General features: G+C 42.8%; 1 protein-coding gene across 1 annotated transcript in view; it reads left to right on the top strand.

The window, feature by feature from the left end:
• Positions 1-280: 280 nt before the first annotated feature.
• Positions 281-11,880, top strand: part of ADGRA3 (adhesion G protein-coupled receptor A3) — a 131,723-nt gene continuing 120,123 nt past the window's right edge. Inside the window, exon 1 of the mRNA XM_008057941.2 lies at positions 281-390. The gene's annotated coding sequence lies outside the window, so the exon portion shown is untranslated. The remainder of the gene's footprint in view (positions 391-11,880) is intronic.

Raw genomic sequence — 11,880 nt, 5'->3', positions numbered from 1 at the left:
GCCTTCCCACTCGAGGGACTTTTGATTTTCGGATCGAGTTTCCACCTGGAAGGAAAAAATTTGGTAACTCACTTTGTGCTAGGACTCACGGTCCAGCTTTGCAAGCGTCGTGCTGCTGGTGGTTAGCCGAACAGTTGGCCCCAGTGACTTGAATTTGTTTTCAGAACAATGAATTGTTTTGGACAGTTTTAAATCTTAAGTGTTTCTAATGGATATTTTGTCAGACTGAAATGTGAGTCCCTCGGCTTGGTGTGTTGTTTTGGTTGGTTTACTAAAAAAGAATCAAGGCTGCCACTATAAAAACGTGAAGGCGAAGGCTGCCGCAGGGTCTGTGAAAACACTTAAAACACGGTTTTTAATTTCATCCAAATTCAGCAGGAGGATTTATAGGTTAGAATAGGTATAAATATCATTACAGAACCCTTGTTACTTCTTCCATTTTTTGGACTGGGAAACATTTAACACATGAAAACTATGTCTGTGTGTGTATTTTTCTGTTTATGGAGGCGTGAAGATGGGTAAAATAGTTTTTGTTTTGTTTGACTCTTTTAGTAACAGGTTATCATTTGGCGGTAGCAGCAGTTATATTTATTTATTTCTTAGCCAGATTCTTTAAAGTGGAAATTTTGGGTTTGGGACTTTAATTATAGTCTAAGTGGAGAAATGTGTGTTGGTGTTGGAAATGCTCTTTGTTACTCTGCAAAAATTAGTCATCATGCAGTGATGTTATAAACATTTAGGTTCTGGGTCACTGAGTGGTGCTTACGTTGGTTCATGTTTAGGTCCGGTTTTTCTGACCTAAAAATGTCAACAAGTCCAGCTGGATTAGATCAACTACTTGTAAATTGTTGATTTGTTGCTTTGCAAAAAACCAAAAAAGTGATAGGGTGGAAAATTGCTTTCTGGCTGTTTATCAGTTAAACTGTTTTACTACTTTTTTTTCATGAACTGATTAAAATATAAGTGCATTTGAAATGTCATTGTAATCCCCCCCTTTTTTTTTGTCACCTGAAACCTCTTTAGATGAAAATAAAATTCATAAAATTTGGTGAACTGGAAGATGTTATGTACTTAAGGATCAATTAAAGCTGTCGTTCTGGCTAAAGTAGGTTCAAAGTATATCAGACCTGATAGAGGATCTATGGGCCAGTTTTCTTCGTTTTAGTAGGCAAGGAATCAGATTTGCTGTAGATAACTGACTTGCCTCAGCTCTCATAGTGAATTAATATGTGGGTTCATGTCCCAGATTCCTGCCCAGCATTTCAGGTACCGTCACCTTCCTAGTTTAACACAATTTTTTGTTGAGTGGCGCCTAGGTAATAAGTAGGGTGTTGAGGTTTGGACTATGTATTAGTTCTTGGGGCTGCTGCAAATGACCACAGATTTGATAGCTTGAAACAAGTGTATTCTCTTGCAATCCTGAAGGCCACAAATCTGAAATTAAGGGGTCAACATGGCCATGCTCTCTGTGAGGACTTTAGGGGAGAAGTCTTCCTTGCTTCTTTCAGCTTCTGGTATTCCTTGGCTTGTGACAGCATCATTCCAGTCTCTGCCTCTGTTTTCCTCTGGCCTTCTTCCCTGTGTGTTTCTGTGTCTCAGATCCTCCCCTTTCTCTTCTTAGGATACCAGTCATTGAATTTAGGGTTCATCCTAAATCCAGGATAATCTTACCTCAAGATCCTTTACTTAATTACACCTACAAAGACCCTATTTCCAAATAAAGTCACATTCAAAGGTTAGGACTTGTATATTTCCTTTTGGGAGACACTGTGCAATGCAGTAAGGAATCGATAAAAACATGGTCTACCTTCTCCAGGAAATTTTAAGGGTCACTTAAAGCTGTTACTCTGGATGAAGTGAGTTCAAGGTATGTCAGGCCTGGTTTCCTCATTTTACTAGGCAAAGAATCAGAGTCACTGTAGAGAAGTGACTTGCCTCAGTTCTCAGTGAATTAGCATCTGGGTTGCACAGTGTCTCCCAAAAAAGAAGTGTGTCCAAGTCCTAACTTTTGAATGTGACCTTATTTGGAAACGACCTTTGTAGATATCTGGGGGGAGAGATTCATTAATAAGTCTCAGATCAGTGTGGCAAATGCTCTGTTTCCAGGGTGCACATGTAGTAAAAGGAACCCAGAGAAGGGCGATCAAGGCCCTCTTGGGGCACAGTTGGTGGCCTTGAGGATCTGAAGATCCTGAGCCAATTTTGGAAAGATGAGAAAGATAGCTATGACAAAAACAGCGAGGGTTGAATGGAGGACTCCAGTATGCCCACGGGCTTGGAAAGGGCAGTGTCTGTTTTATGATGCTGTGCATTTGGTGTTGCTAGAATGTCAAGGGCAAGTGTCCTGCGTCCAGAGTGGTCAGAAGGGAGGCTATAGGGACCAAGTCAAGAACAGTCCGGTTCCCTGGCTTGAGCTTTTATCCTTTTGGTGTGGGCAAGTTATATTCAGTTGAGTTGTGAGAGTTGTGAGATGACTGCAGAGAGGAAAATTAATGGGGGCTGAGAGAATGGCAAGGACAGGATAGATTTAAAAAAAATAATAAAAAATAAGGCCATTTCTATTGAGCAGATGGACTGGGTTTCACAGTAGCCTGAAGTTCAGAACCTTCAACTGTCTTAGTGAACAACACATTTCCATATTCTGCTTAAAGAGAGGTCTGGCAGAAATCCTTGACTTGACTGCATTTGTTCCCAGAATCTCATTATCTCAGGAAGACTTTTGTATTGACTTTTTAATTGCATCTATTATTTTAACCCCAAAATTGAACAAAAATTTACTTGCACTTAATATTTTTTGTCAGAAATATATATTCTTTAATGTGTTCCTGTGCTTTCTCCTCCTCCTCCATGAACTGTTGCATAGGCTTTTCAGTTTAAAAAGTTCTGGGGACTTCATTGATGGAAACTTTAACAAATTTTTTTTTTTTTTGAGTTGGAGTCTCACTCTGTCGCCCAGACTGGAGTGCAGTGGCTGCTCGTGGCCACCGCAGCCTCACCTGCTGGGCTCCGGCGATCCTTCCGCCTCAGCCTTCCGAGCAGCCGGAATCACAGGCATGCACTACCACGCCGGCTGATTTTTTGATTTATTATAGAGATGAGGTCTCGCTGCCCAGGTGGGTCTCGAACCCGCGGGCTCAGGCAATCCACTCACCTCAGCCTCTCAAAGGCGTGGGATTACAGGCTGAGCCACCGAGCCCGGCCAGCCTTAACAAATTTAACCTTGCTTTTTCAAATATATTTTTCCCATATTGCCTGGTGATTCTGGACAAAGAAAAATTAAAGAAAAAATTATTTGTAATTTGTCAAATAACTTTCAGGTTTTTCTCAGACAAACACACTGGGTAATGCATGTTTTCTTACTTTTTAAATTATTATTATTATTATTACTATTATTATTATTATTGAGTTGGAGTCTCACTCTGGCGCCCAGGCTGGAGCACAGTGGCACGCTCAAGGCTACCCCAGTGTCAACCTGCTGGGCTCTGGCGAGCCTTCTGCCTCATCCTTCCAAGTAGCCGGAACTACAGGCGCGTGCTACCATGCCCAGCTAATTTTTGATTTATAGTAGAAATGAGGTCTTGCCAGGTTGCCCAGGCTGGACTTGAACCCACGGGCTCAGGCAGTCCACTTGCCTCGGCTTCCCAAAGTGCTGGGATGACAGGCTGAGCCACTGAGCCCGGCTGGTTTCTTACTTTAGAACATGCTTGTTTGCTGTCATATAATTATTTGGACATCTTCAGTGTGGCTCAGTACTGGATCCAGGAAAAGGAATGCTTGTATAATTAAATTGAAACCTAGTTGGGGAGAAAGGATTTGCACCATAGGAAGCAGACATGTAGGGAACAATTAAAGAATGTCTGTAATTAAGTAATAAATCCTGCTTTGCAGACTGTTTCAATGCTTTAGGAAGCCTGAAAAGAGGAGAGATCAATGTGGCTGTGGCGTCATTGGAAGATATTTTAGTTTCCTGGAGAAGTTAGGACTTGAGCATGGCCTGAAGGAAGAGAAAGTTTGGGTTGAATAGGGGAGATGGCATTCCAGAGAAAAGGGTAGGGGGTGGTAATGGTTCACCTGAAGTGGAGAGGCAGTATTTGGCAATTAGTGAAGAGAGAGCTTTGGGAACCACTGGCCTGCATGTGACATTTTATTTTATTTTTATATTTTTGAGTTGGAGTCTCACTCTGTCGCACAGGCTAGAGGACAGTGGCACACTCCCGGCCACCGCAGTCTCGACCTGCTGGGCTCTGGCGATCCTTTGCCTCAACTTTCCAAGTAGTCGGAACTACAGGCGCACACTACCACGCCTGGCTGATTTTTGATTTATTGTAGAGATGAGGTCTCACCAAGTTGCCTAGGCAGGTCTCGAAATTGGGGACTCTGGCAGTCCACTTGCCTCGGCCTCCCAAAGTGCTGGGATTACAGGCTGAACCACCGAGCCCGGCCTGTATGTGGCATTTTAAACATGGGCCTGCTTAGGGTAAAGGGAGTATGTGCGGTTGGGAAGAGGAGGTGGCCCAGGCAGAAGCACACTGGAGCACGGAGGAGCCCAAAAATGAGACCACGAAGGAGCCACTTGAGAGGCTGGAGCAGTAGCGGGGGAATTTGGTTCTAGATGCTGAGGGAGGTTTGCATGTCAAGACCGGAATGGGTGCCCCAGTTGAGAGGTGCTGAACGAGCAAGCACAGAAAGACGAGGAGTAGGCAGACTGCTGGATTTGACAGCCTGGCATCTGGTGTCCTCCATGAGCAGTATATGGGCACCACAGGTGAAAGAAGCCGTTTTGGGTGACTTGAAGGGAGAAGCGGGGATGGGAGCACTGGAGGAGGGCTTGGCTTTTGATAGGCAGCAGGGATTTCCATCCCCACTTGGTAGTGGGAGAAGGTGTGGGACGTGGGCATCAAGGCAGGAGGGGGTCGTGGGATGCAGGTTGAAAGAAGAGAGAGTTCTGGTTCCATTGCTTCTATTTTCTCGAAGATATCTGGGCCGAATGAAGGAGGAAGGAGCCAAGAGGAAGGTGATAGAGAAGTGAGAGGTTTCTTTTGGAAAGTGAGCCTACTGGGAAGTGCAGAGATGTCAACAGTGAAGCTGTGTCCATTTGCCTTGTGATCAGATTCTGAGGGAGATGGTCAGTACGGTTAGTTTTCTCCAGCTGGATTCAGCCCAGAGGTGCAAAGTCTTTGGTCATAGCCAGGTTGCGTCTTTGCCAGGTGAGTACAACTGAGGGAGAGAGGAGCAAAGTGATTTTTTTTAGAGTTGGAGTCTCACCCTGTCACCCCGGCTGGAGTGCCGTGGCACACTCACAGCACACTCACGGCCACTCCAGTGTCGACCTGGTGGGCTTTGGCAATCCTTCCGCCTCAGCCTTCCAAGTAGCCAGAACTACAGGCGTGCACTACCATGCCCAGCTAATTTTTTATTTATTGTAGGTACGAGGTCTCGCCAAGTTGCCCAGGCTGGTCTTGAACCTGTGGGTTCAGGCAGTCCACTTGCCTCGGCCTCCCAGAGTGCTGGGATTACAGACTGAGCCACTGTGCCCGGCCAGCAAAGTGATTTTAATCGGTAGACCAGTAAGCTGCTATGATGTGAATCCCTACCAGGGGAGCTGCTGGGTCAAAGTTAAGGCTGTTTGAATTCAAGGTCTTACACACCTCTGTAGCCTGATTTCCCAGTACCCAGCCCAGATTACTTTTTCTTTCCATGGACGTCGATTGAGGCAATTTTACGTTGTAGGCATGGTGCTGAGTGCCAGAGGTTCAGGGATAAAATAAGACGTGATGCTTTCATTTCAGGATCAGTCTTACACTAAAATTCCCTGCTTCACCAAAGTATGCTTCTCCTGGTCTCCTGAGCAGAATTTGCATTTTGCTTCTTGTGTGCCATGGTTAAGACTGTCACCCTTGTCTTGGAGTCCCTGCTCTGAGAAATTCTGGGTTCTTTAAAATTCAACTCAGCTTCTGTGAACTCTTCAGCGTTCTAGTGTTTTGATTCCTCCTGTCTCTGAACCCAGGTGGCTCTTACTATTTGTGCTCCTGTGTCATGCCGTTTCCTGCTATCCTGGTTTTTCTCTGATAATGCTCATATCCTTGAAAGGGAAGGACTCAGACCTGTTTAGCATTGTGCTTTTAGTAAAGATTGGGGACGTAATTGTTCTTTATAGGCAAGAGTAATGATAACAAAGATAGGACTGGATGGTGGGAAGTTAGGAAAATGGGGAATGGTAGAGGCATGTGAATTCAGATTTTTACCTTATAATCAATGAAAACATTTATTTAGTTTCGAAGCTGTAGGGTCCTTGATTCAAGAAGGAGTATGTAAATCTGTTTAAGGTTACTTGTGACCTACTTGGTCTTCCAGTGTGGCCGCACACACATTTACTGTGCTGGGAAGGGACCTGAATCTCTACCCCCAAAAATGCAGATTTTGGGAAAGACTTAGGCATTTGGTCCACGGATCCAAGTCTTAAGTTTTTCAGCTATGACGACATGGCTTTACAAGACCCAACCTCTGAATCCTGTTGCTTCTTGCCTGCTTGGAGTCCTCCAGCATCAGGAGAGTACATGAGAGAAGTTGATGGGTTTGGCAGTATACCAAGTCCGGAAACAAATGATTATGTTGATGTTTGGAGAGGCTGGTCCCAATGCGGTTCCAGCCTCTGTTCCCTGGAGCCTGTAAAGATGGTTTTAAAAAATCAACAAAAGACAGATGTAAAGACTCTTAACTCAGAAAACGACACAGAAGTTTCTTATAAGAATATTCAGTGCCTTTTTCTTCATTCAGCTACTTCTCAGAAAGTGATTGTTTTCTGTATTGGCTTTACCCTAAAGAGGAATCTTATAAGCATCCAGAAAACATAGTTATTTTATTATTGTTTCAGTGTTTTTCTCAAAGACAAAGATTAGGACATCGAGTTCTTTAAGTTTTAGTAGCTTATTAGCTCAGTTTCACAAAGAGTAAGAAGCTGTAGATGCAAACTTGCTCAAAAAGTTTTTCACTGTTGCCTGACTAAATTCATTTTAAGACTTAATATACTTTTAATGCTTTATTTATGGCTTAACTTGCATGTATTCAAATGCAGACACTTTTAGTCTGAAGAGAGAGAGCTTTTAAAAAGTATGCCATTTTTCCCAAGGTTTTTTTTTTTCTTCCTTTTTGACTAAACTTTTCAGAAGTGTTACATGTCAATAAGGGAATTAATTGCCTGCATCTTGGGGAGGGAGTGGGACAGAGATGTGATATAGTAGGTGCTTCCCAGAAGGCACATGTCTGTCTTGGTCACTTTTAGCATTTTGCTGAGCACATTGCAGATACTAGTTTTGCTTTTGCTTTTTATCAAGCAAAGCATTTCTTGTCCTCAGATTCTTCCTGTTCAGGGCTGAAGGAAACAAATAGAAGGTTCAAGGGGTTAGTATAAAAATAATCCAGAACCTTCCTCCTCTTCCCCCACTCCCAGCTCCTTGGTCTTCTTGTTCCTATTTCTCGGCAAGCTGCAAGCCCAGGTTTGCCTCTGTCTTACTATACACAGCAGCGGCTGGCCAAAGACCAGAATTCACTTCTGATATTGACTCTTCTTTAGTGGCAGTCTTGATAATTTGTATCCCAGTTTCCTAAGTTTGTGTACTAAACTGCTTGCTTTTGTATTCACTTAGCAAATAGTTATTCATGTTTACCCTGCTTGTGGGTTTATGTGACTCCTTATTTGCGGGCTTGACTCTTTTTGGCCTATTAACACGTTTGTGACCAGCAAATTTTCCACTTTCGTAATGAGAGAAAGTGGGAAAAAAAAAAATCTGAAGCTGATTGCCACAAACTTCTGTCATGAAGCACAAGTTAAAGGGTCTTTTCTAATTTGTCACCTTTTTCATAATACAGCTGAAAGTTGCAGACATACCCAATATTTGCCTCAGATACCACTCTGGCTAGCATTCTGTACTTTGTGTTTTTATTCGGATTATAAACCCAAAAAGACAGTCTTCCACGTGGAGGTAAATTCACGTCAGCAGCAACCAGGAACAGAATTGGGAATTACGTAAATTCACGTCAGTGGTTGCAAATGAGTTAAGCCGGTTGGGTGCTAGTTCTTTCTGTTTTTCTGGAGCTCTACCTCTTGCTTTCTAGCTGTACAGTATCTGTCATTCCTCTGTGAAGAGATGTGGCCATCCAGCTCTTTTTGATGTGATTTTACCTGCATTTTCATCCATTGTCACACTCTTCTAAGACAGCAGGAGAAAATATGTGAATTTTTAGAAGTTTTAATAGGCATTGGGAGTTTCTAAAGGGAAATTCGTAAGACTGGTTTAGAAACAATCTTGCTAAAGGGACTGATTGTTCTTTTTGTTCTGTGATTCTTATTGCTTTTTTTCTCATGTCCATCTACTGGGCACAGAAACCTTTCCTTCACTTAGAATGTCTTAGACCTCCTATAGCAGTGGTCACCAAACTTTTAGGCCTCAGGGACCAGTATTATTCCATGGAGGGGGTATGGTTTTGGGGTGATTCAAGCATCATTTACTGTGTACTTTATTTCTATTATTATTATATTGTAATATGTAATAAAATAATTATACAGCTTATCATAATAGAAAATCAGTGGGAGCCCTATGCTTGTTTTCCTGCAACTAGGTGGTCCCATCTGCGGTTGATGGGAGACAGAGCTAGCATCACCACCTCAGCTCCATCTCAGATCATCAGGCATTAGATTCTCTTAAGGAGCACACAACCTAGATCCCTCACATGTGCAGTTCACAATGAGATTTGTGCTCCTATGAGAATCTAATGGGCTGCTGATCTGACAGGAGGTGGAGCTCAGGTGGTGATGCCAGTGATGGGTAGCAGCAGTAAATACAGATGAAGTTTCGTTTGCTTGCCCGCCGCTCACCTCCTGTGTGGCCTGGTTCCTAACAGGCCTGTACCAGTCCATGGCCCTGGAGTTGGGGACACCTGTCCTATAGCACACAATCACTTCCATTATTTATGGCAGTTTCATCCAAGATTTTTCATGCCGTGACCACATAGATGATGATGATGATGATGATGTGAAGTGAAATGGAAAAGGATGCTTCAGGCCAGAGCCTTCTACCCCAGTCTTGTATCGGTTCCAGCCCCAGGGTCAGGGGAGCAGTTACCTCCACCTTTTAGTAACCTGGTTGTGGAGTCTGCTGATGAGGTTTTCATCTTTGCATTTGAATCAACCAGGAGCGTTAAAATTTAAAGTCCTGGACCACAGATACCCTGATGTGATTTAGTTCTTCATGAATTGGGCCTGGACTGGACGTTGGATTTTTCAGAGTTCCATGAGTGGTTTGATGGATGAGAACCTGTTGCTTAGCAGCCCCGCAACCTGAACGGTTAACAGTAGTTGCCAGCTGTCAACAGCTGCAACAGAAGAAGGTAGAAGAAAGAGCACAAGGAGCAAATTGAGGGCAGCTGCCTCACACGGGAGGGAGGAGCTGGTCCAAGCAAAGCAAAGAGGAAGAAATCAAAAGACTTTTCTAGGACAGAGAGCTAGCTGATGGCTTCAGGATAGGGCCTTATTCACAGGAACCAGGAAAAATGACTGTTCGTATGGCGGAGAGTGACATGCTGAGTTGGACTTTAATATCATGCGGTTAAAGGTAAGGATTTAGAGATGTGTTGTGGAGTTAAATGAACAAATAAAAGGGCCTAAGATCAGCAAGCATTTCTCCAACAGTATTTGAGGGCCTACTATCCACAGGCATATTGTTGAGAGCTTTCCTTTCATGGCACTAACTTTGTTGCCAGGCTATGAACCTGAAGCCACTTAGGTGTCGGGCATTTGTTAGTTGTTTTTAATGCCTCAACAATTCAGATCATTGACATTCTTTGTTCATAGTTAAAAACAAGCGGATGACAAGAACAAACTTACATTTTTTGTCTTTTTTTTCTTTCTTATAGTTTGCCTTTTTAAGTTTGAATTACATAGTGTTAGAATTGTGCATTTTTGCATTCTTTCCTTTTGTTCCTGAGTATTCACCATTGGGGAGGGCACAGGTCTGTAGAATCATTTATTACACAAACACAGAAGGCTAAATTGTTTATCGCCTTCACCATCTAGAATTTTTATTAAACCCTTTTTATGGTTCTGCCTGACAACAATGCTACTATAAGCATGAGAAAATCCTTTGGGAGGATTTCTAGCTCTCTGTAAAAATACCATTCCTACCTGTTCAAAAATTGTGCTTGCAGGCCAACATACCCCACTACTAGAAGAATTAAATATGTCCTACCTAGGCTGGGAAGATGTAGGGGATCCTTGAAGTTATCTAAGCTCCCCAAACCCAGTCTCAAAGTCCACCTACTCCCCAAGCACAGGACACAGTGCACAATATGTGACTGGTAAATGTTTATGAATTAAATTCATTCCCAATCTGAAGGGCATTTCTCAGTTGGAATACATGGTTACAATTATGTGACCTGGCCTCCTCTAGAAAGTTCCATTGAAGTGTCAAGAGAGTTTATTTTGTTTCCTCTTGCATCTGTAGCACCTAGTATAGTGACAAACATTTAACAGCCATGCCTATGATAGTCTCTTACTGTGGGTGGGGTAGAAAGCAGATGGTGCTGGGGATGACATTTCAGTCTGAACCCTCCTTAGATTTTAATTGAAGGAAACTTAGAGCAGTCTTAGAGATGTGACTGTAATGCAGGTTCTTTAACGCAGTTGTTAAAATTTTCTTTCTTTAAGCCTGCTTGAATCTATGTCTAATTAAATTGATTCATTTCCCATCAAGATAAGACTTAAAAGCATTCTTTGTTTTATTGTGCAATTCTTTCTGACTGTTTTCTCATGAAAAAGGCAAAGAAAAATTGACTAGTGGTGCGTTCATCTCCAGGCAGTCTTTAAGAGGATGTTCTTTTTATTAGAATCATCCTTTTTTTTTTTTTTTTTTAACCTGCCTTTTGTTTGTTTGTTTTAAACAAGATCATGTGTAATCTCTTCCTTTATGACCAACACTCAGAATCCTAAAGTTTTTCCAACAACTTGGAATTGCAGTCTACCCTAGCAGACAGTTCTTTGCATTATGGCAACTGTCATGTTGTTTGGGATTATTTATTTATATTCCTAGCTCTTTTACCAGATTGTGGACTTTTGATGGCCATATTTATCTCTGCATCCCCCGTGTCTAGCACATAGGCACTTGGTAGTTCTTTCTACAAGAAAGTATAATTTTTCTGGCTAGTATTTTCTTTTTTTTTTTTTTGAGTTGGAGTCTCACTCTGTCGCCCAGACTGGAGTGTAGTGGCCGCTCCTGGCCACCGCAGCCTCGCCTGCTGGGCTCTGGCGATCCTTCGGCCTCAGCCTTCCAAGTAGCTGGAATTACAGGCATGCGCTACCACGCCCGGCTGATTTTTTGATTTATTGTAGAGATGAGGTCTCGCTGCCCAGGCGGGTCTCGAACCCGCGGGTTCAGGCAATCCACTCACCTCAGCCTCCCAAAGGTGCGGGATTACAGGCTGAGCCACGGAGCCCAGCTTCTTAATTAAATAGGACTATGGGAAGAATCTCGCATCATTCTTATGTGGAATGAATCTTGGGACTCTTCAAATCAGAATAGCCGGCATATAAGATCACGGCTTAAACTCCCACTCATCATTTGATAGTAAAAAGTATCTATCTTTTTTTTCTTTCATTTCTTGATCCAATTCCCTCCTACCTCTTGAGAGACCACAACTTTTCTTTCCTCCATTTTCAATTTCCCTCCTAGTTGTGATGTTTCTTTTCGGCATACATAGTTACTTCCTTTTCTCCTCTGTTATAAAACCTCTCTCCCCAAAATGCCTCCTTGTAGCACCATGATGTAGTGACCACTATCTTTGTTCCACAAGTAAGTTTCTTGAAAAGTAGCTTGAATTTGTTGTCTT

This window comes from Carlito syrichta, unplaced genomic scaffold, assembly GCF_000164805.1.
Source record: "Carlito syrichta isolate Samal-C Ts95f unplaced genomic scaffold, Tarsius_syrichta-2.0.1 Scaffold303160, whole genome shotgun sequence".
NCBI classification, from domain to species: Eukaryota; Metazoa; Chordata; class Mammalia; order Primates; family Tarsiidae; genus Carlito; species Carlito syrichta.
This window is presented reverse-complemented; position numbering and strand designations above follow the sequence as displayed.